General features: G+C 46.1%; 1 protein-coding gene across 1 annotated transcript in view; it reads right to left on the bottom strand.

The window, feature by feature from the left end:
* The window catches only part of pcgf3 (polycomb group ring finger 3), a 34,217-nt gene extending 29,124 nt beyond the window's left edge, over positions 1-5,093 (bottom strand). The window contains exon 1 of the mRNA XM_087282144.1: positions 4,981-5,093. The gene's annotated coding sequence lies outside the window, so the exon portion shown is untranslated. The remainder of the gene's footprint in view (positions 1-4,980) is intronic.
* Positions 5,094-6,168: the final 1,075 nt, after the last annotated feature.

Below are 6,168 nucleotides of genomic sequence, written 5' to 3'. Positions count from 1 at the left end.
ATAATGTGTCAAAGTCCAAATAAAGTCCAAATAAACATGGTGCAAATCCTCAGTAAAAAATAGATATAAATATTTACTATACTATAAATAGTTACATAACGAAACTAGATTCAATATGGAACATCCTTAGGTTTGATGTGCCAGCATGGATATGGTTGTCTGTGGATATGGATTTGGATATGGTTGTCTGCAATGCAGACAAACAGCTGCACCTTCATTTGCGTCTTTTGAAAACAGCAAGAGCAGCAGTTCGTCTTTGCTGTGTCACTGTTTTGTCATGTTTCTGTGCTGCTGTGCATGCAAAAGTACTTAGTATGAGAATTATTTCATGCAAAACTTTTTTTTTTGGCGTTTTATTTAGCCGCGCATAAATGTATGCCTATCTCTCATTCCGTGTTGTTCAAAAAGCTCATTGTTGGTCCACAAACAAAAGTGAAACCTATGCTTATTGGTTGTGATATAGCGAGTTTGAACCAATCTGGGCATGGAGGAGGGACAATGCATCAATGTATCATGTCTGATTTGTCCGGAGACACAGTGACGAGCGTTTCTTTGTCAAATCAGCGTTGTCAAATGTTGATGACGTAACCGCACTGATTCCGGAGCCTCTGAAAGTCCGTGAATGTTATGTGATACAGCACTGGAAAGCTGAGACTCTCTTCTTTATGCCAATCTTTGAATTGTATGAATCGGATCAGCGGATCAAAAGTTATTAAACATTTAAGAGCAATACTTATTTTTAGCCGCGGGCGGCTGTCTCGGTCTTTAAGGGTTAAAACCGTTGATATGCAATTGTTCATGGTATGATAATCGTGCACATTCAAATCGTGGTAAACCGTCATAGCGGTATATTGTTACAACCCTAATTCACACACACACACACACACACCCCTCTGGGAGAGTTCACGCTGAGCCGAGCAAAAACAAACGTGAAAAAAGAAGCATTTTCTGGCGGTCCTTTACTGAGAGCTCCACTCCGCGCGAGCTCTCCCGGCTAAACACATATTGCGAGGGCTTAAACGGAGCAGTGCTCATAATGTCGAGCGAAAAGAAAAGAAAGACAGCTGTGAAACATAAGCAGCTTTGTCTTTGTGTAGGAAACACACTTTAGATGTTTTTAGGGTCCGAGGTTTTTGAGTTATTGCTGCTATAACTGAATATCCAAAACAAAACCAACTGTACCGTGCTCATTTCTGGTGCCCCCTGGACGTACAGCGCCCTTAGTATGTGCCTATACTGCCTATGCCACAGGTCGGCCCTGCGTTGGCTCCTGGAGTGTTGTAAATACCCCCGCTCGCCTCCCTCACTACAGAGCACATAGGAGATAAATGACGTCAGTCCATAATAACCGGTTACGATTATTCCTGAACCGATACCGAATTGTCCACGTCTGCATCGCAGTGCACCAAAAAACTATTAATTTTGACAGCCCTGTACATTTGCCAGAGCTGACCCGATCTAATCCTGTTTATATGGGATGAGCTGCTGCTCCCGAACAGGTTTGAGCTTTGAAGAACAAAACGATCCTGGATCAGTCAAATCAAGAACCACATCCAGCTAACCGAGTAATCCACATACAAAGAACAGACCCCAGATCAGTATAGAACCAGTAATAGAACAGACCCCAGATCAGTATAGAACCAGTAATGCAGAGTCAGACTGCAGGATTTCAGCCCTGATGTTGCCTCGCCCACAGGTTTTGACAGATGCCTGAGATCACAGGTAAATCGGTGCTCGTGCACGCGAGAGACAATCACACAGTGTGAACTCTTAAAGACACGATACGAGAGATTCTCCGAGGAGTCGCAGACACCCGTCAGATATTTGGCGTGCTGAACATCTGGAGCTGTCGGTGATTCATAATCCTGCTGTGTGAAATGAGTCCTGACTGAACATAACATCTAATCACCTGCAGCCAATCAGAGAGCAGCATCCTCTAGTGTGTGTACCTGCAGGCCAGCGGGAGGACGAGGAGGAGTTAAAAGAGCTCATCTTCAGTTTATTTGGACCCAAGAAATGGAGGAAACACTACTGTGAATTTGGCAGGAGCACCGTCTGTTTGACGTGTCATCTGATCAATATCACAACCAGGTCGAAAAGTTAAAACAGGTGAGGAGAGATGCTAATGCTCTACAGAAGCCCAATGAGCAACACACGTTTTCCATGATGTAGTTAATAACGTTAGATATATCACATGCTCTCGCGCTGTCTCCATGTCACTTCTCGCATTTGTTTGGTTGTGAGATCAAGCAGTGTGAACTCTCCTGACGCCGCCGATCCATCCTACAGTGTAAACACAGCACCGACAGAACACGAGCCCGAGCCATGCAGTGTGAACACATCTGACACACGACTACTGTGAACGTCCTGCAGTCTGACCTGGGCATCAGTGCATCTCTCTCGCTCTGGTGTGTGCTATAGTGCTGTATTTACACCTCAGGGATCTGCTGTTGTGTTTGGCTTGTTCAGGGTTAATTATTGTGATCTCCTGATTGCAGCAGAGTAGGGGTGTCACGATTTAGATTAAAAATCGAATTTTATGCTCAATTTCGATTATCGAATCAAAACATAGAATCGTCGATGCTGCCACGCCCCCATGTGACGTCAGCTTGGCTTGCCAAGCGGGAAAAACAGGCTTGTTGAAGTGCTTGTTGAACTGCAGACGCAGGAGACCCGTCGACAGAGCTTAAACCCTCTCTTCTTTCAATGTCGCCGGTGTGGAAGCATTTTGGATTTCCAGTGAGTTATGTTGACAACGTTCGTGTTGTCGACAAAAAAACACAGTTTGCAAGCTCTGCTATGTACGTATTACGGTTGGGATGATAGACGATGGGCGCATTGCGATCCTCCGCCCCGCACCCGTTGCAAATCCGCTCTTAAATGGCATTTTAGAACGACAACGATCCACATCCACAGTGGCGTATAGCATTTCTGAGCAGCCCTCCTTCCTCTCTACCTCTAAAAAACACACATCACGTGACCACACACACTCATTCACACACAGATACAGACGCACACACATTGTCTTGTGCTCGAGACAGCGGGTCCAGGCAGTCAGCGGGTCAGTACACTGCTTCCATCTTTTACTTTCACACAAGTACTTAGTCATTTTAGCGAACACCTCAGATACTGTTGGCTGGTTCCTGTTGCCTGAATGCCTCCTGACGCTGCGCATGAGCTCAACACGTAACAATACAAACTGCTCACACGACAACAACTGCATGCACTCGCACAGACGCTGCCGAACACATTTAAAGCTCACATCAAATCAATTTGGGCTCAGATGCAACCAAAACAGTCACAATCTCAAACTCAACACACTGTGTCCAAAACCCAAGCACTACTCCAAGCGTGAAAGCAGCATATTACACCTCCAGCAGCATTATCCAGGATGTCCAGCAGCTGTGTGAGCCCTGCAGCGCTTCTGTCCTCACTGTAGACATCACGCTAGAGAATCAGTCAGACACCAGCGCTACACTGACCATGGGGAATGAGCAGCGCCTCCTGCTGTTCTGACGTCAGCTGCAGATGTCAATGAACGGCGGAAGAAAGTAGTTCCTCATACGCAAGAGTTTTGAGACTCTCTGTGTTTAATTTTCCTTAATACACACATGACTATACTGTCAAACTGTGGAATAAACGCAATATCAGACGGGTGGCAGTGCCTGATGGCTCTATATCGGCACTCGAGCCAACGCACGCCTCCCACCAGTGTCGAAACACAGCCATACCACACTGCTGCGTGTGTGTGTGTGTGCGTGCGTGTGTGCGTGTGTGTGTGTGCGTGTGTGCGCGTGTGTGCGCGTGTGATGCTGCTGCTCATATATATATATATATATATATATATATATATATATATATATATATATATATATATATATATATATATATAACACACACACACATTATTATTATTACTCGCAAAGCTGATTCTGTGCGGGACACACACCTAACCCTAACACACAGCAGCACCACAACTGGACACATAACACACAGATATCTGTACATGTGCCGCTCATTCAACACAGCTCTGGCCAGATTCACCACAGTACAGTCTCTCAGTGCAGTAAACACACACACACACACACACACACACATAGCTGACCAAACACACAGCATACTCGTTACTTTAAAGTGAACACTGTAAACAAACACACCCGCTCACCTGTGTGTGTGTGTGTGTGTGTGTGTGTGTGTACTGGATTTTTGTATCCTACTGGGGTCCTAAAGCTGAATGCACACAGACTCATGGGGACGAACACCGAGTCTCCATGGGGTAAACAGCTGATGAAGCAGACAGGATGGAGGAGTGTGAAGATGTAAAGGTGTGGAGTGTGTGCTGGGTTTGGGGAGAGCACAGGACATACAGTCTGTACACTACAAACATCACTACAGCTGTGTGTGTGTGTGTGTGTGTGTGTGTGTGTGTGTGTGTGTGTGTGTGTGTGTGTGTGTCTCCAGGAGTCTGGGCTCCAGGTCTGGATGAAGTTTTCCTGAGGGCCGCATCTGATGTGAGCAACACAACCAGACAGAGCACAACTTTCAACACACACACACACACACACACACACACACACACACACACACACACACACACACAGGGGGAGAGAGAGAGAGAGAGCGCGACGAAGGAGATGAGGATGATGAAGCTCAGTGAGACTCCATACTGAGGAAGAGCAGAACACACACACACACACACACACACAGCTCTGCGGGCTCCTCAAACAGCCCGAAACACACACTTTCAGCTTCTTCACAACAACACACGAGGACCTGCAGGCCTACACACACACACACACACACACACACACACACATACACACGCGCGCGCACACACACACACACGCCATGCAGAGCTGCCATCGAGCGGAAAACACACAGCAGAATAGATGAAAACTCGCGGCTCTCCGTCCGAGCAGCAGCTCCACACGCGGCCGAGCGACAGGCTGCGAGCAGCGGGTGAAGTTTAGCGGAACTGACCTGTTTCCCGGCGGAGCGGCGGCTGGAAATCGGCCTGAATCCGAGTTAAATCCACTATCTGTAAAACAAAGAGGCGAAAATGTCCGGCCAGTGCCGAAACAGGCCGAAACAGCGCTCCGGAGCGCCTGCGCATGCGCGGAGGAGGAGGAGGAGGGGTGAACGGCATTAGCATACACTCACTCACATTCATCTGCAAACAAGAACACACTCTTATGATTCTTCACGCTCTTTCACACACATACACCACAATACTGCTACAGCTTTGATGAGGGGGTTAACACAAATCAACTATAACACAATATCTCGCTTCTGATGTGCTGGTGGGAATGTTAGAAGTTGACATCATGTCAGGCTGTCAGCATCAGAGCATGCTCAATACACACACACACACACATACACACACACACACACACACACATAGCCGTGGCTGCATGTGTACATTCATGACACATAAATAAAACATTTCTGAATTTGAATGCGAGATTAAAGTGAAATGCTGATCTTCATGTTTGATGTTTACATTATGTTGGTGTGTTCAGTTTAATTCCTTTTCAATTTAATTTGAATAAAACAGTTTTATTGATTATTTTCCAGCATGATCAGCAGTTTTCTGTTAGTTCATTTGTTGTGCATGTACACGAGTAGCCTGCATTACTGGTTAGTTTTTTGGTCATGTGCACTGGCCTGTGCTGAGGGAACACTTCTATCAGCGCTTGCTTTACGATCAAACTCAAGACATTAAGCTGCAAGTGTTCTGTCGACTTGTCCTGCCTTTCTCAGTGTCCTACCTCCTATTCAATAAGTAGGCAGCACATTGTGGTGACGCAATCAGCCACTCATCAGATTTTGCTGCCAGTGTAAAGTTTAATGCAGAGCAGTGTGATATGAAGCTGTAATATCCCCAATCCCTAACCCAACCTCAGAAGCAGCCAAATGCAGGGTAGCATGACGGGATCAAACGTCAGGACACCGGCTCTACCAAACTGACAGAATACACAGATGTGTGTGTCTCTATTCCATATTACCTTCACAATTCAACATTTGGGCCAAATGTGTCTCATAAAGACAAAGAAACAGTAATAAATCACCTGTGTTTAGTTTCAGTCAGATCTCACTGATGATTAGGCCCACATGGAGTCTGAGCATGCAGAAATCAACAGATCATCATCAGCCCATCACTGAGTCTGC

This window comes from Danio rerio, chromosome 14 (genome assembly GCF_052040795.2).
Source record: "Danio rerio strain M-AB ecotype USA chromosome 14, GRCz13ab, whole genome shotgun sequence".
In the NCBI taxonomy this organism is placed as follows: Eukaryota; Metazoa; Chordata; class Actinopteri; order Cypriniformes; family Danionidae; genus Danio; species Danio rerio.
The sequence above is the reverse complement of the archived record's forward strand: the minus strand, read 5'-3'. Positions and strand labels throughout refer to the sequence as shown.